The following is a 25,045-nucleotide window of genomic DNA, read 5'->3' as shown; positions in this document are numbered from 1 at the left end:
CCTTTGCAAGTGGCTCAGCTGGTCTGTGCCTCTTCCCGACAGCTTGTCTGGTCTGAGGCTCTAGTAGGCAGCCCAGTTGGTCTGAGAGCACCTCCTGCTGTCTGTACTGCTTAGACAGCCTTGAAAAGGGAGGGACGGAGTGTTTCTGCTCAGTTTCAGAGACATCCTGAAGCCTTTGGGCTGTTCACTTCCTGAGTTAAAGGCGCTTCCCTGCAGGATAGAAGGTTTTATCTGGGAGGAAAGTGCAACCTAATAGACCCCTGATCCAGAAGGACCATTGGGAAAAGCTGGCTGTGGCCCGAGCAGAGGCTCAGGCAGAGTCTCTTCTCTGAGGAAGATAGAGTGTTGAGGGGAAGGGATGGCTGGGCCCTAGAGTTGTATGAGAATGGATAAGACAGGGCCCTTCTAACAAGCAGAAGGGTTATATGTCAGGCTGCAGACAGGATGGCCCTGCTGGAAGCTAAGGCAACAGTTTTTTGAAGCCTCGTGTATTCCACCTGAGGGAATTCCATCCCCATTTACTGTGAAATTAGGACCTTTTTATAGTGTGTGATTATAATCTTCATTTATGAAATTATGGTGTGTATTCCACTTGATTTTGTTGGAAGAATAAGAGTTTGGCAATTCTGTTGTTGGCCATGTTTACCACAGCGCCCAGTGTGTTGAAGTTTGGACTCTGGGGACTGGAGTCTTGCAAGGGTGCTGTTGCTGCTGACATACTGTGTGACAGAATGGCTTGAAGGAGGAGACTTATTCTGACGCACGATTTCAGAGGGATCTCTGGTGAACACAGCAGGGAAGGTGTCCAGTGAGCTGGCTCAGTCCAATGCGACACACAACAGCAGATTTTCATTTGTGGTTATCCAGAAAACAGAGCTAGGCTGAACCAGGAGCAGGCGGAACCTTCCAAGGCTCCTCCCTGGCGACCTACTACTAGCCAGGTCCTGCCTCCTAAAAGGTCCACAGCAGAGCATTCAAAACATGAGCGTCTGGGGGACATTCCAGTTCAAACAGGAACAATGACAGACACAGTACAGGACCACGCAGGAAAGGCCGCCCTACATTTGTCCCAGGCCTCTCTGGAAAGCAACCTTCTCCTTCCCCTCAGTTCTGGGATCTGGGGTTAGGGACCCAGGGAGCTGGGCCTACAACTCTGTTCCCTTGGCCTGATGAATCCAGCTGACCCTGCTCTCTCTGGCTCTGGCTCCAGCTTCTCTTTGGGGAAACAGGCAGCATTTTTTTTTAAACCAAAGGTAAAGAGGGCAAATGGCTCCTCTCTCAGTGTCCTCTGCGAGCTGTTGTCTTCTCCCGGATGTACCTGAGGGATTGGGGGTTACGGTATGCTGTATTGAGCACACAAGATCTAGCCACCCTCTATGAGCCAGCTTCCTGGTGACGCATGCTGGGAATTCTCACCTGGAGGAAACCCGGGTCTGCCACTGTCCTGCTTCCTGGTGGGATTTTCTTTGTCCTGCCTCTCACTGACCCCAGGTCAAATGGCCATACTTCCCTCCTTCTGTCTTCCTGCAAGGGCCTGGCTTCACAGATACGGTGCCTTTTTTATTTATTTTTTATTTTATTTTTTGTTTTAGGCAGGGATTCCTGGTATAGTCCAGGCTGGCCAGAAATCCACTATATATGCCACAGGCTAGCTTTGAACTCATGTCTCCTCCCTTGCTTCCACCTCTCAAGTGCTGGGTTTGCGGGTGTCTGCCAACCTGCCAGGCCTGTAGCAACAACCATGGTTTGTTGTTGTTTTATTTGAAATTGAGTTCTCTTTGCCTTTAAAAAAAAAACCAGATGATAAATACCGCCTCTAAGGCAGAAAGGCTGCCAACTGCCATCCTCATACACTGTTCACATGCAGGCCCTCCTTGTGTCCTGCTCCCCTGCCTGAGGCGGGCTGAACACCCTGCTCTGTGGCAAGTCCACAGATCCATTTTTTCTACCTTCCCCCAAGGACTCTGTGCCACAGGGAGGGAGGGAGCCTGGTGTCATTCCCCTGGGGTCACAGACCCACCCGTAACCTGCTGCCCCTCTCAGGCTGAGGGGCAGCTCCTGGGCCCCTCACAGCCTCTCTTCTTGGTGCTGCACCCGCCCTTCTTTGCAGCCTGTCTGTGAGACTCAGCCATTTGCCGGCTACAGCTTCCCGACGGCACTGTGACACCTGTTCCCTTCATCTGCCTTCAGGTTCATGAAGATTTGTGTCCTTTGACCCCTCTGCCTTCTTCCCACGTGCTGGAATTACAGATGTTTGCCACAATGCCTGGCTCACGCTTACCACATTTTTTTAAAGATTTGTTTATTATTATATCTAAGTACACTGTCGCTGTCTTCAGACACACCAGAAGAGGGCGTCAGATCCTGTTATGGATGGTTGTGAGCCACCATGTGGTTGCTGGGATTTGAACTCAGGACCTCTGGAAGAACACTCAGTGCTTTTAGCCATCTCTCCAGCCCCCATTTGTTGGTTTTAAATTGAGTTCTCTTTGCCTTGTTTGCTGGGTGATGAATGCTGCTAGGCCACCTCACCCCCGTGGCACATGGCTGTCTAGCCAGGATCCACACGTTTCTTAGTCGCTTGACCCCCCTCAGTGTATCCAATTGCCAGACCCTCATCCCCCTAGACTGGGATCAGCCAACTTATGACCTATGGAGGTCTATCCTGCTTCTGGATTAGCATCTGTACCTGGATAGGTATAGATAGGTAGGTCATGATGTAACCCAGACTGTCCAACCTTCTGACACTGGACATGATGTTGTCATTTACAGATGCATTAGGCTGAATTCATGCACCTGCCTGGGCCCTAAATATCCCCACTTCCACCCTCCCAACCCACTTAACCATGCCAGACCCACGGAGTCAGAGAGCAGAGAACAGGCAGGACTACGGGCAGCTAGTGGACAGTGAAGGAGGCCTCAGGTGATGTCTCAGAGGACTGCCCCCTGGCTGGAAGTGGACAAGGCCACATGTCACAAGAGACCAGAGCTCGTCTGGGTCTTGGCAAGGTGGTCTTTTTCTAGTGTGATATTTTCTTTCTTTCTTTCTTTCTTTCTTTCTTTCTTTTTTTTATTTTTGGTTTTTCAGATTTATTTTTTTCAAGAGAGGGTTTCTCTGTATAGCCCTGGCTGTCCTGGAACTCACTCTGAAGACCAAACTGGCCTTGAACTCAGAAATCCGCCTGCCTCTGCCTCCCAAGTGCTAGGATTACAGGCGTGCGCCACCACCGCCCGGCTAGTGTGATATTTTCAAGCTCTTTCTTACGCCTGTTTTGAGAGTGGCATGTGTCAAACAGTGAAGCAATTCCTGGTTCCCTGACAGGAGTGGGCAACCGGGGACTTGCTCATGAGGGAGCACTCTCTGATGCAGAAAGCCTCATGTCATGTCTACAGCTGCCACCTGGTGGCTGGCTGGACGCTGGGAGGGCGTGCTGGACCTGCTGTGCCATGCTCACTCGCCTGCCTTGTTTATTTTTTTAAAGATTTATTTATTTTATGTATATGAGTACCAGAAAAGGGCATCAGATCCTATTACAGATGGCTGTGAGCCATCATATGGTTGCTGGGAATTGAGCTCAAGACCTCTGGAAGAGCAGTCAGTGCTCTTAACCGCTGAGCCATCTCTCCAGCCCCTAGCCTGCTTTATAAGGTCAGCCCCATAGGGTCATCAGAATGCAGAAGAGCTATGTAAAATAAGAAATACCCTGCAGGTAGCCCCTGCCCTTTGAGAGGCCAGCAAAGGGTCAGCTATGCACACTGCCTGCTTATGAGCCCTCGGGTCCATCGTGGTTCTTGGACACAGCTGTGCTCAAATGAAATGCCTTATCCCTTTGTGGACACACCTTGGCATCTGCAGCCATGCCCCAGACTGAACCATCTGTGGGCTCTGTGGCTCCAATGTAGTCACCTCAATATCAGCAATGGCGCGTGGCAGTCAGCTTCATGTACTCCCTGATGCTGTGGACTTCTTTGTTTTGTTTTGTTTTTGAGACAGGGTCTTCATGTGTATAGTCCTGGCTGCCTAGAACCCTCTGTGTAGAGCAGGCTGGCCTTGCATGCAGAGATTGCCTGCCTCTGCCTCCGGAGTGCTGGAATTAGAGGGCTGGGCCACCACACCTAGCCTGGAAGTAGCGTCTGTCCCTGTGGTTGCTCCCTCAGCTCCTGCTTGGGGAGGTTCCTGTCTGCTTGCCCAGTTGTCTGGAATCCCTCACACTTCCGTGGCCGTCTCCTAACCATGGGCAGCCTAGGGTACCAGATAGGCCTGGGCTCACATTCCAACGATGGCTTGTATTAACTGGGCCACTGTTCCTATGTTACCTCACCCACATAGCTGAAGGTTTAAGAGTAAATGAAACTGTCACACAGAGCCCCTGTGACCCTGAGCTTCCTTTGAAAAGTAAGCAACCACAAGGCCAGAATTTGAGGTAGCATCAAACAGGTGGTAATTCGGAGAGTTTTTCCTTCCAGAATCTTGTGGACTGTGGGGAGAAGTGACAGCTGCAGAGGAGACTGTCCAGGTCAGGCCCAGGCAGCAGCAGGTGTGCAGGCCGTGACAGTGTAGGCAGCAGGGGCCCAAACTGCAGAAATCCTGCCCGCCCTGTGCTAGGAAGTACTGTGCGCCTCAAAGGTGAGCCACCTCCATTGTATCTCTCCCTCCCTCTCTCCCGCCTTCCCTCCCTCCCTCCCTCTCTCCCTCTCTCCCTTTCCCTCTCTCCATTTGGCAATAAAGTGATAGGCAGTGTATACATTTCTGGAGTTGGCCCAAAACTGAAAAGGGATTGATTTTTTTTTGTTTTGTTTTTTTTGTTTTTTGTTTTTTGAGACAGGGTTTCTCTGTGTAGCCCTGGCTGTCCTGAAACGCACTCAGTAGACCAGGCTGGCCTCGAACTCAGAAATCTGCCTGCCTCTGCCTCCTAAGTGCTAGGATTAAAGGCGTGCACCACCTCTGCCTGGCTTGGAAAGGGATTTTTATGGAGCTAGAAAATACCAAATGAAAGGGAGGGAGGAAGAGAGGGAGAGGGAGGGAGGGAGGGAGAGGGAGGGAGGGAGGGAGAGGGGGAGAGGGAAAGAGAGAGAGAGGGAGGGAAGGAGGGAGAGAGCGAGAGTGCACAGATACATATTTGGTAAAACGACCCCAGTAAGTCCTCATGGAGCCAAGCATGGTGGTGCATGCCTATAATCCCAGCACTCATGAGGCTGAGGCAGGGGGATAGATGGTCAGGGCAAGCATGGACTACACGGTGAAATCTGTCTCAGAAAAATATTAAATTACTTATGAACTCCTGGGCTCATGCCAAGCTATCTCATGCTAGACAAGTTCACTAGAGAATTCCATAAAACATTTGTAAAACAAACGATAACACACACACACACACACACACACACACACACACACTGTCTTGTAGAAAACAGGGAAAGAGAGATTTCTGGTCCATTATATAAAGACGATGCTGCCTTGATACAAAACCAGACAAATGCAGCTCCATGCCTGTCCTGAGCATAGTTTTGGTGTCTATGTCACTCACACTGTCCTATTTATCAAACTGTATTTATTGTGTGTTATGTATTTAGAATTCAAACAAAATAATAGCAGTCAGAATCCAGAAAAATATAAATAGGAAAATTCACCATGATCAAGACTCATGCCAGGCATGCAACACAATGTCAGCATTTGAAGATTGCTCTAAGTGACCACTGTGGTAGCACTCTATGTGTCAAAAGTGACACAACCCTGTCAGCTCATTCGACAGAACTCAATACTGTGTCTGCTGCAAGCTCAGTAAACTAGGAATTGCCTCCGTTGCATTAAGGGCAACTCCCAAAAGCCAGCTTCACACTGCGGGTGCTGGGGGGTTTCTTGGAGTTGAGCAGAGAAAACTCAGAGCTGTCCACTCTTGCCCAGCCGCTCACCTCTCACTGATGATCATAGCCATCAAAGTAAGCGAGGGAAGGGCCGGGGGTGGGGAGGCAGCAAAGGCTCCCAATCCAGACGGGAGACATAGACCATCCCTATTTGCAAATTGCACAGTAGAGCAGTAGGAAAAACCCCTTAAGTGTTAGAAACATGTCATCCCATGCTATTTCCTTGCTTGTTTGGTTTTTAAGTTGTTAAGTTGGTCGTGGGGGCAAATACCTATGATCCCAGCCCTTGGGGAAGCAGAGGTAGGAAGATAGAGAATTGGAGATCACCTTTGGCTCCTTTGAGTTACAGACCGGCATCAGACCAAGAGCAAACCCTGGCTTAAGATTCTCTGAGTAGGTGGCTGGGTTGATAAATCACGCACTGTCCCCATGTGGCAAACTGTATTTATTGTGTACTGTGTATGTAGAATTCAAATATGAGCTTTCACCACAGGTGGTATTGAGTTCTGTGGAATGAACTGACAAGGCCATGTCATTTTTGACATGGATAGTGTTAGCACAGTGGTCAGTTTTTATCGGCCTGCACTTAATCCCGTCCTGGGCAGTGTGATACCTGGTCTTCTTGGGGGTCTCTGTCCTGGACCTCCTGGTCTACAGGCAAACTGCCTGGTATAAGACTATCCCTTAAACTAACACAAGAGGGCGCTAGAGGATGGTTCCTGCACTTGTATAGCTGACATAATATAATGCTCAATGCATTCGAATAGTTTTTAGATTATCTTCAGATCTGCCTCACAGGGTGAGGGGCTGTCTGGAAAGCTATAAGACCTGAGAATGGGGCCAGACACTTTTTATCTGGGGCTTTACTTCTAGTCAAACTCTAGGGTTTCCTTTCTCCTGCCTTGTACCCTTTAGCATCCCTGTCACCGCTTGGATGTCACGGCCTATTCTGATGTCATAGTCTAGTGTCAGAATGTTCTCAGCAGCCTAGATTCTGCCCCTAGAGAGAGCAGGCAGGCAGCTGGGCAGGGCTGGGGCAGGGGTGGCTGGTGGCCCTAGGGGCCTACCCTAAAGAACATCTACCAGCCGACCACTCCAAGATGAACATCCTCTAAAAGGTAAGGCTTGGGAAGCTTCCTTCCTGTTTGTGATGGTGCCAAGGTGGAAATAACCCGTGGGGAGTGTGGGGTCTGCGTGGCTTTGTAAACACCGCTCTGGGACATTTTATCTGTGTCCTAAGTGGCTAGCACATGCGACACTTCTCTTTGTATGATTGTATGGACAGCGGTTCTTAATTCCACTTCTATGTCTGGTCTCTCCCGGGGTCCCTCTGTGTCTTTGCCCTCTGCAGATTGGCTTCTTTCTTCTGCCACAGCCTTGCACAGGGTGGCTCGGCTGACCCTGGCTGCACTTTTGACTACAGTGCCCAGTTTCAGATTTAACCACAACAGGTGGCAGAACCACCCCAGGCAGGTTGCCAGCTTTGATCTGATCAGATGTGGCCCAAATGGAATGGGATCGTGCCCGAGGGGCACCAGAGTGTGTCCTGAAGGAGTGTTAAACCCTGCCCTTTCTCCTGGGTCCAGGGAACCTTCCCCCATCACCTCCAGCCTATAGCTCTTCACTGCCCTCCTCAGGAGCCAGAGCATAAGGCAGGCAGTTGCTTCTTGAGCCTGGATATTCCAGGTGGCTCCTTTGCAGCTCAGCCAGTCAGAGAACTGCTGTGAGCTCAGATCCAGTTTTAGGAGTTTTAGCTGGCAAGCAGGTGCTGTAGCTATAGTGTGGGGAAGCATCCTGGGAAGCAACTGTTTAGAGACATGAGCGGGGTGTTCGGAAGCTCCCCAGAGCCACTCCCAGGCTTTGTGTGGGGGGCACAGTAGCTGCCCCTTTGCAACCATGGCTTATCCAGACATGTTGTCAGGAGCAGGGCATAAAGCTTCAGGCTGAAGCAAGCTGCTGCCCTTCTTTGGAGGGCTGCTTTCCACTAAGGGTGCTGGTGGCTTGACCTCCTCAGTCTGCAGACTTAGGCAGCATCCTTTGTTTGGTGTTTGGTGGTCTTGGGTGATGGGTATTTTTCTAATTTCTTTCCTGTTGTGATGAAATACTCTGGAAGGGTTTATTTGGCCCGCATCTCCTTGTGACAGCCCATCAGTGCAGAAAGTCAGGTCAGGAACTCAAAGCAGAGACCACGGAACAATGCTGGTTTTTGTTCATGTGTAAGCTGGCTTTCTTATCCTATCCGGTCCAGGCTCATCTGCCTAGGGATGGCTCCGCCCACAGTGGGCTGGGTCCCCCTCCATCAGTTAAAAGTCAAGACAGCCTCCCACAGACGTAGCCATGAGGCCAGTCTGGTCTAGGCAGCCTGACTGAGGTTTCTTTTCTCAGATGACTCTAGGTTATATCAAGTTGACAATAATAAAGAAGCACCACTACAGAGCATTTTCCTGTGTTTGGAATTAGCTTTAGAAATCAAGGCCAAAACTTAGGTGGCAGGTGGTGGGCAGGGTCATTTTGTGGTAAATGCAACCAACTGTGTCCCATTCACCCATCGTCTTCATCTCTTCCTGTTGCTATGGAGTATGGGAACTGATTTGCAAAGATGAAGGTTTGCTCTGTTTCCTGTGCTGAAGGTTTTAGGGTCAAGGTCAGCCACCTGCACTGCACCTGCGTAGGGCTTCCTGCTGGCCAGAAGTTTCTTCAGAGCCCCAAGGTGGCTCAGAGCAAGACCGATATCCAGATCTTCCCTCCCTCTCCCTCTCCCTCCCCCTCCTCTTTTGAAGCACATGGTACCTTTACTTTTAGTTAACCGTGATTCATTTCACTTATGATGGCTGGGGTCGGCATACAGTGCTTACCTAAAACTGCTGGTTTCGACTGGCCGAAATCTTTATTGTACTAAGGGCCTATCTATGGACATCCTGTACTCTGGAACACAGAGTAAGTTAACTTCCTGTGACGGCCAGCTAACGAGAGCAGTGTCCACAGCTACAGTCTATTCTAACTAGAAGTTTTACATTTTAAAATAAATATGTAAGTAAATCAGTGTTGAGGGAGATAACTCCGAAAGCTGTACTGGATTAGCACATGGCTAAGTTAGGCACAATACTGATTGTGGGACTGGGTTGTGTGATTGAACAGTGTGACCACACAGGCACATGCCTATAAGCATGAATTCATTCAGGGAGACCTTCCTGACAGGAAGTAACAGAAGGAGGAAACGAGGCACTTGTGACCTGGAATTGAATCCTGTCAGAATACCTCCCGAGCCCTTGCTGCAGAGTTAAACTAGACAGACTGATGTTTCTCAGGTGCACTGTGCATTCACTCCAGTAGAGGGCGCTGGAAGATGTGTCCCCAGGTTTCTTGATGAGCGAGTGGTCATTTTTCTCATTGAAAAACTCTTTGCTGAGGTGTGACTGACTGGCAACAAACTGTTTATATTTAAAGTAGGCAGCTTAGTAAGTTTTGGCCAACATATATACCCTGAAAATGATCACCATGGTCCTTTGATAATGTACACGTTTCTCATTCTCCAAATCTCCTCTACCCCTTTCAATTCCCCCCCAGGCTCTCTGTCTCCTCAGATGATCACAAACCTTCTGGCACAATAGATAGGTTGCACGTACTAGAATTTATTCCCTTTGATTTCGATTATATTATTTAGTTTGTTTTGACGTGTGTGTCAGTGCACACTCGGTGCACACATAAAGGTCTGAGGACAACTTGTGTGTTCTCTCCTCCTACTGTGTGCGTCTCGGGGCTCAGGCTCTAGTTGTCAGGCTCGGCAGCAGGCGCCTTCTTCCCTGAGCCGTCTCTCCAGCCCTAGGACCTACTACAAATGGAGTGCACAGCATGCACCCTGCAGCTGCCGTCTCTCACCCCGCACAGCCGCTCTGACGTGTACTGTTTGTCTTTGTGTCTCTAGCTTGTTGTCTATCGCTAGGCAGTGTGCCAAGTGAGCCACTGTTTGTTGATGGACATGGAGTGGGTTTCTATGTTTGTCGCAGGCAAAGAAGCTGACGTGAGCATACGTGTTCAGTTCATTATGTGGATCCATACTGTCTTTTGGGGGTGGGGGCGATGTTCCCAGGAGTCAGGTGATTGGATCACAGAACAGATCCATGTTTCAACCTTTTAAGAAGCTGCTGATCTGTCCTCCGGAGTGGTTATAGATGATAAGTATCAATTGGCAGTGCCTGAGACCTGGAGAGGAGTAGACGGACTCACCCATCTCGCAACAACCCCGGGAAGTGTTGAATGCAAGCTTTTCCAAAGATCAAGATATGTATTTTGCAATGGTGGGTGTGTGTGTGTGTGTGTGTGCACGCGCACATGCACATCCCATCCTGTTTAAGTCAGAATCACACTTTTGTCGCTTGCTGCTGTATATTCCAGGCTAATTGGCTCATAAGCCTCCTCAGATTCTTGTGCTTCTTCCATCTTGCCATAGAAATGCTGGGGTTGGGGCTGGAGAGATGGCTCAGCAGTTATTCTTCCAGAGGTCCTGAGTTCAAATCCCAGCAACCGCATGGTGGTTCACAACCCTCTGAAATGAGATCTGATGCCCTCTTCTGGTGTGTCTGAGGACAGCTACAGTGTACTTATATATAATAAATAAATAAATCTTAAAAAAAAAAAAAAAAAGAAAGAAACCCTGGGGTTATAGACATGTGCTACTGCACCTGGCTTTAGGTGGGTTCTGAGCAGTCAGCCTCAGGCTCTCGTGCTTACCTTGCAGTCGAGAGCCACCTCCCCAGTCCTCATTCTGAATGTTTTCTCAGGTGTTACAATGTCTTACGAGTCCATGGAGTCCGTTTCACCTCAACGAGTGGGCCTTCGTCCTTACTGGTTCACCTGTAGGATTCAGTAAAGGCAGGTCACTGCAAGCACGGGTCTTTGCTTCTCGTGGTCCCCTGGGCCATAAAACCGTCCCTCTTAGTGACAAGGAGCCTTGGTTCCATGACAGTCTCGTCGTAGGGTTTCCATTGCTGTGAAGAGACACACGATGACCGTGGCAACCCTTATAAAGGAAAACATTTCCTCAAGGTTGGCTTACGCTTTCAGAGGTTTAGTTCATTATCATCATGGTGGAAAACATGGCGTCGGGCCCTCATACCACAGCAGACCCATCTCTCCCGCCTAGTTCATCCAATACCACCTAGCAAGGGGCGGAGTCTCCTAATGTCATTCCCTTGGGGGCAGGCTCATCTGTGCCACGTCACGAGAGCCAGCTCTACTGTGCTGCGCGGCAGGGTGCAGGGCCCACTCTCCCCGGGTCTCCTGTTCCCATAGCCTCGGGCTGGCTCACCTGCCACCCCCACAATCAGGGCTAGCTCTACCCTGCTGCTCAAGCGAGGTGCAGGACCCGCTCTCCCAAGTATTGCAGCCGGTGAGGAACATGGCCTGACCATCCCACTCTCATGGCCCTGGGGCCAAGCCCTCCTGCAGCCTTGGTGGCAAGGGATGAGGGAGGGGAGGTGGGCATCTCCCATGTCACCGCACAGCAGACAAGTGGCAGGACCAGCTCTCTGATACTCACACTCTTGGGCCAGCTCAGCCCTGCCCCCATCACAAGAGTCAGCTCTCCCAAGTGCTGCCCAGGTGAGGTGCAGGGCCAGCTCTCCTGCTCTAATGACCTCGGGCCGGCATTCCTGTCTGCCATAGGCAGCATGGGCTGGGGGCGGGATCTTACCTCACTGCAGGGCAGACCAGCGGGGCCAGCTCCCACATACTCAGTCCAGGGGAACCGGCCCGCCTGTGCCCCTGCCTGCCGCAGTCCAGCTCCCATGGAGTTCTGGGCCATAGGACAGATGTGTGGAGCTGGTGAAAATGAAGAGTCTGACCACTGGTTGTCTTTCAAATAGATGGCCCTGAACAGCTCACACCATCTTTATATAGTTCCCAAGCATTCAAGCATGGACAGTTTCAATTAATTCCTGTTTAATTATTTCCCAAGAATCATTAACATTTACCCATTTTGGTTTCTTTTCCTCTTCCCTAATCCCATGTCATCATTAATTGACCCTTGCCCCATATCTGCATCAATTAACCTTTATTTCCTATTTAAGCATGAATGTTAGATTATGGCAAGCCAAGTGATTATGTTTAGCCAGGCACATTCTATTCATACGTGCCCAGGCCAGCAGCCGACATGCAATTATGGAAATGAAAGTTATTCAAGCTCTATGGTTAGTCTCTAACAGTATGTTGTTTTTATATTTTTATAGTCAGAGAGGATGATACCCTACATAGAATAATTTTTTCAGGTGTGGGTCTAACTCATATGGCCCATGTATCACTGTTTTATGTGAACTGCAGTTGTAATCCTATTTTTTATGCATTTTCAGAATGGTAATGATTAATTCTGTGATGGTGTGTATACATTTGGCCCAGGGAGTGGCACCATTAGGAGGTGTGGCTTATCAGAGTAGGCATGCCACTGCTGTGTGGGCTTTATTACCCTTGTCCTAGCTGCCAGGAAGCCAGTCTTCTGCTAACTACCCTAGGAACAAATAGAACTCTTAGCTCCTCTAGCCTCAGGTCAGCCTGGACACTGCCGTTCTCCCGCCTGGATGATAATGGATAGAACCTCTGGATCTGTAAGCCAGCCCCAATTAAATGCTGTTCTTATAAGATGTGCCTTGGTCATGGTGTCTATTCACAGCAGTAAAACCCTAACTAAGACAAATTCCTATCTATTAACTGTTGGGACTAAGTTCCAATTCTTCCTGGTAGTTTCTATTTGTACTTCGCCTCCAAGGGAAATGGGAGATTTAGAGCTTGTGTTGATTTTCTGGCGCTGGAGGAAAGTCTGAACTTATATGCCCATATTTCTTCCTTTTATGTTCTATAAGTTCTTAATGTCATCTTTTAAGAAACCATCTCTGAGTTCTTGTAATGTAGTTATCTCTTTTTTAGAACAGTTAAGGAAGCAAGAATCATTAACCTTAGTGAGCACCTCCTGCTTACTCAGAATGACTGCAGAGGTAGCCAGGAGCACAGAGGTTTCTGTGGTAGATTGCAAAGAGGCTTCATTTCCTTGTAGAAACTTTAGAAAAATTATCAAAGACTCACCTATCCAAGAGGTTTTTGTTCGCAGTAAACTGAGTCTCAATCACAACAGGCAACAAAACTAATAATTACCATAACAATAAGTAGAGCAAATGCTAGAACACTAGGCTCAGCCCAGGGGTCAGCAGTAACACCTCCACAGGTGCTGGGTGGGTGGAAATCTCCAAAGGGCCGCGCCATAGGGAGCTCCACTTGCAAACACTTATTCCCAGAGGTTATTGGATGGCTTAGGCCACCCACCACTAGCGTCTGCTCTACTGTGCTGCCCAGGAGCACTGCAGCTGACAAGGAGCTGGGACAGCTCTCCTGTTGTCACACCCCAGGGTCAGCTCTCCCGTGACATCCAGGTGTGAGGGGTGGGGCCAGTTCTGCTCTGTCCTCAGACACTAACTTGTCTCCAGGCGGTAGACCAGACCAGGGACATTGGCCTGGCCTTTGGTGGTAACAGATCCCTGCTGCCATGGAGCCAAAACCCAGGCAGGGCCCCCAGCGCGGCATAGGCCAGGACCCCACCCTGGTTCCAGGTGGCATCACTGGCTACTCACATCAGGCTGTTCCTCACCACCCCGGAGTCTCCGGTTCTGCCTGTCTCCATTGTGCCCACGTCCTGCTGTTTCTGTTTCTCTTCTATTTCCCCACCACTTACTTGTTCCTCTTTGTGACGCCCAGGGTCTCTGAGTGTCTGGGGTCCTCTCAGGAGCAGTCTCGGGGTGCTGTGCCCTGCTTGTGCATTATGGCCAGGGGTCATCTCAGGCATGGTGTGCCCCGCCCCAAGGCCTGCGGGGTGCCAGACTGCTGGTCATCTCAGGCTAGCTTCCTGTCCAGGCCCCATGGTGTCAGTCTGGTGGTCTTCTAAGGCTTGTTCCTCACCCTAGAACGCCTGAGTGGCCCCATGAAAGGGTCATCTGTCTCAGGCTCACTCCCCTCTCAGCCCACGATCCCAGGCAGAGGTTCTAGTTGTCGTCATGATCATCGTGGTGCCCGTATGTTGTGCCCTGTTCTTCCCTCCCTCTTGTCCCACCCATTCTTGTAGGGCTCCAGGCAAGGCTCCTCTTGCCTCCAACCCGCTCCCAGCCTGTCCAGGCCTGCATGGGACTGGGCTAGCTCAGGCTAGCTCCCTGTCCAGTGACCTGTGGTGTAGGACTAGTCTTCTCAGGCTCCCTTTGGAGTGTTAGGCTACTAATCATTCAGATGTTCACAGGTCAGAGCGTAGACATAGCATCTCCTCTCTGCCACCTGCTGGGGCGTGAGGGACACAGCAGCCACACCTCAATGCCTGCAGGGGCAGGAGTGTGTGGTACCTGCTAAGGGTTGGCAGGATAACTCCTCTCACTCTGCTCTTCAGTTTCCCACCGTTGGCATCTGCTCTTTCCACCCGTTTGACTGAGAGCAGTGCTCTGAGGGCCTGTTTGGCTTTGCACTTTTGCATTAATACTCTGTCTGGAGCCCTGTGCAGTGAGCAGCCTGTGTCTCACTTGTTTCAGTGCCTCCTGTTTGTTCCCAATTAGAAAAACTTGCTTTCCTGCTAAATATTATGGACTTCCATATATGTGAAGTCAGTCCATGTTTATATAATGCAACTTACTTTTTTTTTTTTGGTGGTGGTGGTGTCGGTACTGGGGATTGAACTCAGGACCTTTGCACATGCTGAGTGTGTCAATTACTCTTCTGTTACTGTGATAAAACACCATAACCAGGCCAGACAGTGGTGGCACATGCCTTTAATCCCAGCACTTGGGAGGCAGAGACAGGAAGAGTTTGAGACCAGCCTGGTCTACAGAGTGAATTCCAGGATATCCAGGACTACAGAGTAAAACCCTGTCTTGAAAAAACTAACAATGAACCAAAAATCTCAAAAGCAACCAATCAGCCAACAATCAAACAAACAAACAAAAACCCCTCAGTTGTGGGAGAGAAAGTTAATTTTGGCCTATGGTTACAGAGGGACAAGAGTCCACCCTAGTAAGGAGGCATGGCGGCAAATGGCGGGCGTGGGAAGCTGGGACATGCTCAGCTGCAGGCAGGAAGTTGGCTGGGGCTATGAACTCTCAAAGCCCATCCATCCCCAGTGACGGACTTCCGGAAGCAAGGCAGCACCTTCATCCCCAAACAGTACCGCCAACCGAGGATCAAAAGTTCAGATACCTTAGTCTATGGGGGACATTCTCATTCAAACCGCCTTACAACAGGGGAGTATTCCACCACCGAGTTACGTGCAGGAATCAGTTAATATATATGATCAATATTTACTGCACATCATTCTGTGCTAAGAGAGTTGAGAGCCAAAGGAAAGCAGGTCCTACTGTCAGCTTCCACGGACCTCCCTCCAGCTGTGAGGCGACACGCAAGCCACAGGGAGCCTCTTGCTAGTGAAGGGTGCACCAGGATTGGTACTTCAGCAACAGCTGAGATCAGGGAAGCCTGCTTGGAGGAAGTGGTGTGGGACCCTATCCTGGAAGAGGTAGAGAGGAGCCAGCATGGCCGTCTGCAGAGTCAGAGACTAGCCAGGGAGGCAGGAGCACAGAAGGGTTGGGATGCAATGGTGATGTCTCAAGATGGTGCTAGAGGGGCCAGCAGCAAGGCATGCACCTGCAGCTAGGCATGCTCCGGCAGCAAGGCATGCTCCAGCAGCAAGGCATGCACCGGCAGCAAGGCATGCTCCAGCAGCAAGGCATGCACCGGCAGCAAGGCATGCACCAGCAACGGCCCTCCCAGAAGGGCTCAGCTGCAGTCTTGGCATTGTTGTTCAGAGCTAAGCAGGACAGTAGTGGCCGAGGGTCCTGATGATGGATGGCGGTGTCAGCAGGTCATGACACTGGAGAGGGACAGCCTCAAGGAGTAGAAGCAAGCTCTGTGTCTAGTTTGCTCCTCAGGGTTCTGTCGTCTCAGAGCCCAAGTGCATTCCCAAAGCTCTTGGTTATGTCACTCCGTTGCCATGGCAACCCTCCTCAGTCTCAGTTCCTTTATTTGAAGAACTGGATTGTTGCAAAGATGTGTAAAGTGTCAGCATCATGCCTGGCCTGCAGTGCCGTGACAAACTACAGTGATGATGTCATTGGCAGGACAGTTTGGTTAGCAGTGAAAGGTTCCCTCATGCTGTGCAGGAAAGGGGCGGGGGACTGGCGGCATCTCTTCACATTTTTTTATTTTTTTGGGAGAGAGGGCTCCATGGTTAAGAGCACTGGCTGCTCCTTCCAGAGGACCCCGGTTCAGTCCCCAGCACCTGCATGGCAGCTCACTGTCATCTACAACTGCCCCAGGAGACCCGATACCCTGTTCTAGCCTCTGCAGGCACTGTGTTCACATGGCACACAGAAACACAGGCAGGCAAAACACCATGCATATCAAAGAAAGGAAAAAATGCTATTGTTTATGTAGAACAGGCTGGCCTCAGACTCCTGAATGGGAGCAAGTCCCCTGCTTCAACCTCCCTGAGTCACTGCCACCGCACTGAACCTGGCACCTGCCTCCTGTCTACCGTTTCCTCAGTACCATGTTATGCCCCTGGTATTGCTGCTGAAGTGTTGGGTGAAAACAATCTCCCTTTCCTCCAAGAGAACCACTTTGCAAATACAGCCCAACCACTAGGGGGCGCTGATGGTAAGTGGATGGCATAACTCTCCTTTGATTGGGGCAAACCAGCCAAGGCCTTTTGTGTGCTTCAGTCTGATGATTTTGCTGTGGCTCAGACTTGCAGAGCTGTGGCAATTATATGGGAAATCAGATTATCACCGCAGCTCTAGCGTGATGAGTCTCCAGAGTCAGTAACTGTGTTAATTAATAAGTTGTGTTGGCTTCAGAGCTTCGCCGAGGGGAGATCATTTATTTTTTAATAGCTTTGGAACTAATCTACATGAGTCATGACAAATGGGCAAAAAATTGCTGGGCATTAGCCCATGTGCAGTGTGCCCCAACGAACATGTGGGCCGATCTCTGTGGAAGGGTGAGTTTGCTTCCGGAGCTGAGCCGCAAGAGCTGCTGATCTTGGCGTCCTCTTGGGAATAACTGCTGGACTCAAGAAGCAAGGGGAGATCCCGGAGGGATCAGGGTCGTCTTGGAAACACATCCAGTGCAGGGAGAGGCTTTGAGAAAATCTACACCCTGACAGGAAGAAAGCCATTCAAGTAGGGCCACGCCCTGTGGCTGTGTGTGTATTCAGGGACCTGTGGGTGGTCTAGGCAGCTTCCTCCCCTCCCCATAGACGCAGCTTTTCCACCTGTTCCAGGTGCCAGTTGCTAATACAAGTGAGTTCTACCTCTCTTCACCATCAGCCCTGCCCATTCAGCCCAGAAAGAAAAGACAGCTTGCAGAGCTCATGGAAACCAGAGACCCAAAGAGCCCTGGACCAGCCCAGTACAGCTGGATGGGTCAGCATCAAGCAAGCGTTTGCTAATCCTGCTGACTCCACCTTCAGGCCCCATGGAGGGAGGTGGCTTAGCTGAGAGGGACTTGGGTACAGTCTTTACAGACGCCAGAGCCAGTGGCTTACTTCTGTCCCCAGAGCCTTGGGCAGAATGGATGCTTTCTACAAAATAGCCTCGCAGCCTCAGCTCCTGTACCAGGATGAGCGATCCTCATTTAGTGAGCAGCTCTGGTTTGTGCTGTGCGCAGGATGGGGGTATGAATCCCACTGGGAATGTGCTGTTGTGCGCCGCTTTCCTGTGCACTGATGGCCAGTATCTGAGGAAAGCAAGGGACTCTGTGTGCGTGCAACAAAGTGAACGACTGTTAAAAAAAAAAAAAATAAATAAATAAATAAATAAATAAATAAATAAATAAATAAATAAATAAAAACCCGGTGGCCAGTGACAACTGGAAGTGCGTACCTGGGACAGCCGGGGTAGAATGCACAAATGCTTACTCTTGTGTCTTCTCGAGTTTCATCATCGGCAGGCACGTCTGGGTGCTAAAAAGGCTTTGGCTGGGCAGCCTTACACAATACACGATATTGCTGTTGACCTGCATCTGAGAGCCAGAGAAGAGCTGGGGGGACCTTGGCAAGTCGGAGCTACAGTGCGTGTGTTGTACAAAGATTCCAATGTTTGTCAATCCATACGAACATTCTTCAAGGTGGTTTTGAGGGAGACAGGCAAGAAGATATAGCCAACATCTCCACATTGGTCTCAAGAATTCCAGCAGACCTTACTGTGGGCCTGAATCTGAAATATGCTATGTGCCTATGTATATGTGTGCCCGTGTGTGTGTGTGTGTGTGTGTGTGTGTATGTGTGCGCGCGTGCGCGTGTGTGTGTATATGTGTGTGTGCATGTGTGTATGTGTGTGTGTGTGTGTGTGTGTGTCTTAGTCAGGGTTTCTAGTCCTGCACAAACATCATGACCAAGAAGCAAGTTGGGGAGCAAAGGGTTTATTGAGCTTACACTTCCACATTGCAGTTCATCACTAAAGGAAGTCAGGACTGGAACTCAAGCAGGTCAGGAAGCAGGAGCCGATGCAGAGGCCATGGAGGGATGTTTCTTACTGGCTTGCTTCCCCTGGCTTGCTCAACCTGCTCTCTTATAGAACCCAAGAGCACCAGCCCAAAGGTGGAACCATCCACAAGGGGCCCTCCCCACTTGATAACTAATTGAGAAAATGCCCCACAGCTGGATCTCATGGAGGCACTTCCCCAACTGAAGCTCCTTCTGTGATAACTCCAGCCTGTGTCAAGTTGACACACAAAACTAGCCAGTCCAGTGTGCCTGCTGCCATAAAGTGGTCCTGGAGCTTTCAGGCAGCTTTTCAGTTGCACTATAAGCTAGAGTCAAAGGTCAGCCTTAGAGAGGTACAGCCAATTACATCTTTTTTTTTTTTTTAAAGAGGCATGCATGGGTATATTTCCTAAGTTTAAAGAAACATTCAGTCGGGTGGTGGTGGTGCACGCCTGTAATCCCAGCACTCTGGGAGGCAGAGGCAGGTGGATTTCTGAGTTCGAAGCCAGCCTGGTCTACAGAGTGAGTTTCAGGACAGCCAGGGCTACACAGAGAAACCCTGTCTTGAAAAAACCAAATCCAAAAAATTCAAAAAAAGAAAAAAAGAAAAGAAAGAAGGAAGGAAGGAAGAAAGAGAGAAAGAGAGAGAGAGAGAAAGAAAGAAAGAAAGAAAGAAAGAAAGAAAGAAAGAAAAGAAAGAAACGTTCGTGAGGTATGGAAATTTGCTGAGTGTGGCAAATACGGTGAAGGGTCACCCAAAGGCAGATAAGCCTTTTTTTTTTTAATGTTCACTTTTATGTGTATGGGTGTGCCTGGTGGCCACAGAGGCCAGATGGCATTGAATCCCCTGGTACTGGAATTTCAAATGATTGCGATCCACCACGAAGGTGCTGGGAGAACAGCCTGTGCTCTTAACTGCCGAGCCATCTCCAGCCCCTTGAAAAGCTTTATTTGTTTTAACTTTAGGGCTTCAGAAGGGAGAGTCACACTTTTGCCTGCTTGCTACCAAACTTTACATTGTTATTGCTCTGAGATTCTCGGCAGCTCTCTTTATGATTCGCCTGTAAGTGTCTGCATCTCACACGCAGGCCAGGGGTCCTCTCTTTATGTGCCGCTTGTCTTCAGGGACAAGAGCTAAACGACTAAGGCCAGGCCATGCTCCATCCGGTCTCTACGGAGTCAGGGTCGCAGTCTTGAGAAACACAGTGGACCTTGACTATGTGTGGATAAGGAGCTGTAGAACGGCTGGGAGCCTTGGCTGGGCCAAGCAGCAGGACTCCCAGTGGTGATGCGAGGAGCGAGCCTTTAGTAAGTAAACGCCTTCAGAGCACGCTTGCCCTCCTCCACGGCCACAAATCAACTTCCAAATAATGTTGCTTAAAAACTGGTAAGCATTTACGAGAACAGTAAAAGCTGAATATTCAGGAGCCACATGCAAGTTTCAGTCAGTTTTTCATAAGACACAGCTGTCAGAGAAAGCTGCTGGTGGGCCAGCAGTCAGTGGAGAAGCAGCTGGTGGGGAAGCAGCTGGTGGGCCAGCAGTCAGTGGAGAAGCAGCCAGTGGGAAAGCAACTGGTGAGGGGAACAAGCAGGGCTGGACTTGCCAGCTGCAGTACTGTCTGGGGAAGGAATTGAACTTGTAGCCTCGCTGTCAAAGCTGCCTGCAGACCCCTCGATGTCCATACACAAGTCCGTGTTCAGGCTTTGTGTTGAATCCTCTCTGGGGCTTCATCAGCCACTGCCTCTAGGCATGAATTGTTCCCAGCCGCCCTGCCGGTGCAGACAGAGTTGGACGAATAGAGACTTGTTGAATGGAATGTGAAATGTTCTCCAGCCAGTTACCCTTGGCTGGCGATGTATTTTATGAAGCTACGAGTTGATTGGTGGCTGTGCGGTTTTCCATTTGCCGTCTCGTGTGCTGGGTAGAAGAGTCTGAGGACGGAAGCCTGGGGTGCTTGTGCCCCAGAACTCCGAAGGCATAGTAGTGTGCGCATGAGGTTCTCAATGACGAGGCCCTGGTGCAAGGCTGCTTTGCCCTTCGCATTGCTGTGGTTTATGGCTTGTCAGGCACCGAGCTCCTCACAGACAGAGCCAGTAGGCTCTAAGTCAGATCCGCCTGACTCCATGTTCTCTGCTCTGTCCTGTTCACTATGTGACCTGAAATCCAAAGGCTGGAAGGACTCACAGCCACCCTCAGGTGACAGAAACCCTTGGCCGTGTGGCCATGTAGAACAGTCATTCCCAGCCTGTGTACCTCAACCACCTTGGCAAACCTATATCTCCAAAAATATTTATATCACAATTATAACAGTAGCAAAATTACAGTTATGGACTAGCAACAAAAATAAATTTATGGTTGGGGGGTCACCACAAAATGAGGGAACTAACTGTATTAAAAGGTCGCAGCATTAGGAAGGAATTCCCACTGTTCTAGAGGAATATATTAAGCCTTAAAAAGGGAGGAAATTCCATTTGGTGTAGCTTTCTTTCTGTCTAATATTTAAAATTATTAACCAAGCATCTTAAATTATTTCATTTTCTCCTCTATTTTTAAGTAATAGTCTGAATCTAAGGTACATTAATTATTATTTAGTGTACCTTAATTATTATTTGCCCTTTCAAGCAATTTAAGGCTGCCTCAGCAGGTCCGGTTCCCTGGGTCCTGGTCCTCCTGTCACTGCAAGGGTGAATCCCACCAAGCTCGGGTGACTGGTCCCGGTTAGTTTAGTTTTGTTTTGGGGCTGGGACTCAGGACCTTGCAAGCTCTATATCACTGGGCTACATACTGCATTTAGTGCCCTATAAATGCAATACTTACTATATTTAGCTGTATTTTAAACAGTTTAGGTCATCTTTAGATTTTTCTACATTGCTGTGCTGTTATCTGTGATAATTTTCATTACTCAAGGAGCCCTTGGCGTTTCTTGTGATCATGTCGACGGCAGTAAAGTCTGCTTTTCATCTTATTTTATATGAAAACATCTTCGTTTCAAGTTTTTTTTTTTTTTTTTTTTTTTTTTGGTTCTTTTGGTTTTGGTTTTTTCCGAGACAGGGTTTCTCTGTGTAGCCCTGGCTGTTCTAGAACTCACTCTGTAGACCAGGCTGGCCTCGAACTCAGAAATCCACCTGCCTCTGCCTCCCAGAGTGCTGGGTATAGGCGTGCACCGCCGCCAACACCACCCGGCTTCATTTCAGTTTTTTAAAATTAAGTTTACTTTATGAGTTTGCGTGCATGTCTGTGTGCCTGGTTCCTCTGGAAATCAGAAGAATGCATCAGATCCCCTGGCTGCCCTGGACTCACTCCCTATACTGACCAGGCCAGCTTTGAGTTTAGAGACCTACCTGCCTCTGGCCCTGAGTGCTGGGATTAAAGCTGTATGACATCATGCCTTGCTTTCCTTTGTGAATATAGATCCTTAAGAAAAGCATTGGTTTTAAAAAGGTTTTATTGCGGTCAAATATGTAAATAAGGGGTTGAAGAGATGGCTCTGTGGGTAAAGTGTTTGTCCCCAGAACATAAAAGTAATTTTTATTAGCCTGATGTAATTGTCATCTCGGAGGCTGACTGCTGAACAAGTTCTCCCTTTCTCCATCTTTCTGAACTCTGGCTGGCTGCTTCAACTCAGCTGTTCTGGCCCAAACTCCTCCAAGCTGACAGATTGAATCTGTCTTCTCTCAGCTTTTCACCAAATTGCTCTGCTTGACCTCAAACTAACTGTGGCAATCTGTTTTAATCTTCTGGCTCCTTCTTACTCCCTGACTCATTCTGTCTTCACCTGTGTCTAGCTTGTTCTCTCTGCAACGTGACTCTAAAACTGTCCCTGTGAAAACTGCCTCTGAACTCCATGAACTGAACTGGCATTAACCTGCCTGCCTCTGTCCCCTGAGCGCTGGGACTAAAGGCCTGGACCACCACGCCTGGACCTAAGCTTTTCTTTACTGGAAACTTGCTCTATACCAGACTGACCTTGAACTTGGAGACTTGCTTGCTCTGTCTCCTGGGATTAAGGTGTGTGTGTATTCCAGTGGATTGCCCCTTGCCAGAGCAGCTGTGTTGGTGGGTTTAATTTCTTCTACACCAGAACCCACTGAAAATCTAGGTGGGCCTGCCGGCTCTCCTGGAATCACAGTGCTCTTGGAAGGTGGAAATGGGATCCTTGGAGTAAACTGGCTGACTAGGCTAGCCAGAGTTCCGAGTTGAGTGACAGATTCTTGCTAATGTATTAGGTAGAGCCTAAGGAATACACCTGACATCTGGCCTCCGCATGCTTGTGCCAACACACAAATGCATGTGCACAGGCATGAACACCATAAATACACACACACACACACACACACACACACACACACGCACATACACACTACTAAATGTTTAAAAGTAAAATACACAAAAATAAACCTTACTGTTTTAGCCATTTTAATATTTTTATGTATCTTTGACAGTTTCACACACGCATACAATGTATCTTGGTCGTATCCATCCTCCCTCTAGACCTTCATGTCCAATTTTTTTTTATGGCCCATCGAGTCCAATTAGTGCTGTCGGAATGAGGATCAGCAACCTACCCATGGCCACATCCCCCCAGAAAAGCTCTCCTCCTCCTCCCTCAGCAGCCATTGGCTGCCAATCATCGTAACAATCTTTAAGCATACAAGCTCAGTGGCATTAACTATATTAATACCTTGGGAGCCCCCACTTCCACCCACCCCCAGAATTTGCTCTAACTTGAAGAACTAAAACTCTATGCTCATTAAGTAATGACTTGCCTTTCCCTCTTCCCGGTATCCCCTGGCAACCCCCATCCTCCTGTCGGCCAGGGTGGATTGAGTTCTCTGGGCTTCACACGAGTGAATCCCATGGTGTCATTTTGTGACTGATTTATCATGTCCTCAAGCTTCAGCAGCTTCTAACATGTGCCAGAATTGTCTTCCTTTACGGCTGAGTAGTATTCCACCGTTAGGCACATGTTACAGTTTGTTCATCCGTGTAAAACTGTCCCTGTGAAAACTGCTTCTGAACCCCACAAAATAAACTGCCACTGACCTGCCTGCCTCTGTCCCCTGAGCGCTGGTACTAAAGGCCTGGGCCACGCCTGGACCTAAGCTTTCCTTTACCTGAAACTTGCGCTATACCAGGCTGGCCTTGAACTCAGAGGGACCTGCTTGCCTCTGTCTCCTGGGATTAAGGTGTATCATTAGCAGTGGACACTGGGTTTCATCAGAATGTCTCTGTGGACCACACTGCCGTGGACAGTGGTGTTCAGGTACTTCTCTAGGCCCTGCTTTCAGTTCCTTTGAGTATATTTGTGTAATTGCCAGGTTACAGGATAACTGATACAGCAGCTCCATCATTTTTATTCCCGCCAACATAAAAGCTGCAGGTTCTCCAGATTCTCGCCAGCACTGGTCCTTGTCTGGTATAGTAGCCATAGTAATGGGTGTCTGTGGAACCCACTGTGATTCTGATTTGTGCTCTGCCGCATCTTCTCACGTCCTTACTGACCCATTTACATGTTTGGAACATACTCTATTCAACTTGTTTGCATACTTAAAAGTTAAATTTATTTTGTGGTGTGTGTTTGTGCATGTGCACGCCAGCATGCACACACACAGGCTTGCCAGAGTACATGTGTGGGGATGCAAAAAACAAATTTGGGAAGTCAGTTCCCTCCTTCCATTATATGGATACATAGTTATGGGGCATGAGCTGAACCAAGTTTGACAGGTTTAGTAGCAAACATTTGTACCCACGATGGTTTAGTCAGTGAAGAGACACCATGACCACAACAACTGTTATAAAAGGAGGCATTTAATTGGGTCTTGCTTAAAATTTCAGAGGTTTAATCCATTGTCATCGTGGCGGGCATAGTGCTGGAGAAGGAGCTGAGAGTTGTGCTTCTCTCAGAGCCACAGGCAGCATGAGGCCAGAGCCTGCCATGGGCTGTGGAACCTCTTCACATCAGTGATGCACTTCCTCCAACAAAGCCACGCCTCCTCCCTCCTGATCTTTCTCAATCACTCCCTGATGACTAAACCTTCAAACTGTGAGCCTTTCGGGCCATTCTCACTTAAACCACCATACTCCACTCCTTGGCCATAGCTTGTAGCCACATCATAATGCAAAACTGCATGCGGTCCAGCTTCCAAAGCCCCCATAGTCTGTCACAGTCTCCGCACTGTTTAAAACTTCAAACCTGCTTCTGAGGCTCTTAGCTGGGATCCCCTGTAAATATCCAAATATAAAGGCAGGTCACGTACTTCCAACATGCAATGGCACAGGCTGCACATCACCATTCTAAAAGGACGAACGGGAGCAAGCACAGTGAGCGGATACAGACCGAAGGGAGCAAGATGAGGAAACACCAGGGCACTCTCCACACCCCGTGTCTGATGTCAAATGCCCCGCAGAGCTCCAGCTCCTCTCAGCTTTGTTGGCTGCAGCCCACTGCTTCCTCTTGGCTGCTCCCACTCCCTGCTGCTACCAGAGAGGTAGACTCGCGCATCTCCAGCATCTTCTTGGCTCCAGGGAAATCCAGGTTTCACCTTCACAGCTTCGTGCAATGGCCCCTCTGGGCCTCCATAGAGGAACATCTCTGACTCACACCCGACTTCCAAAGCCTTCCTTAGCTGCAGAGGGAGATTCCACAACCCCTTTCTTGTATCCTTGCCTCTAAAAGCCAGAGA

The 25,045-nt window shown here is 49.2% G+C and overlaps 1 protein-coding gene and 1 pseudogene across 2 annotated transcripts in view; one reads left to right on the top strand and one right to left on the bottom strand.

Moving 5' to 3' along the window:
• Positions 1–25,045, top strand: part of Osbp2 (oxysterol binding protein 2) — a 154,282-nt gene that overhangs the window by 52,007 nt on the left and 77,230 nt on the right. The gene's annotated exons all lie outside the window — the stretch shown is intronic.
• LOC127696908 (uncharacterized) lies at positions 14,101–14,222 on the bottom strand (annotated as a pseudogene).

The sequence above is a fragment of the Apodemus sylvaticus genome, chromosome 11 (genome assembly GCF_947179515.1).
Source record: "Apodemus sylvaticus chromosome 11, mApoSyl1.1, whole genome shotgun sequence".
Classification (NCBI taxonomy): domain Eukaryota; kingdom Metazoa; phylum Chordata; class Mammalia; order Rodentia; family Muridae; genus Apodemus; species Apodemus sylvaticus.
This window is presented reverse-complemented; position numbering and strand designations above follow the sequence as displayed.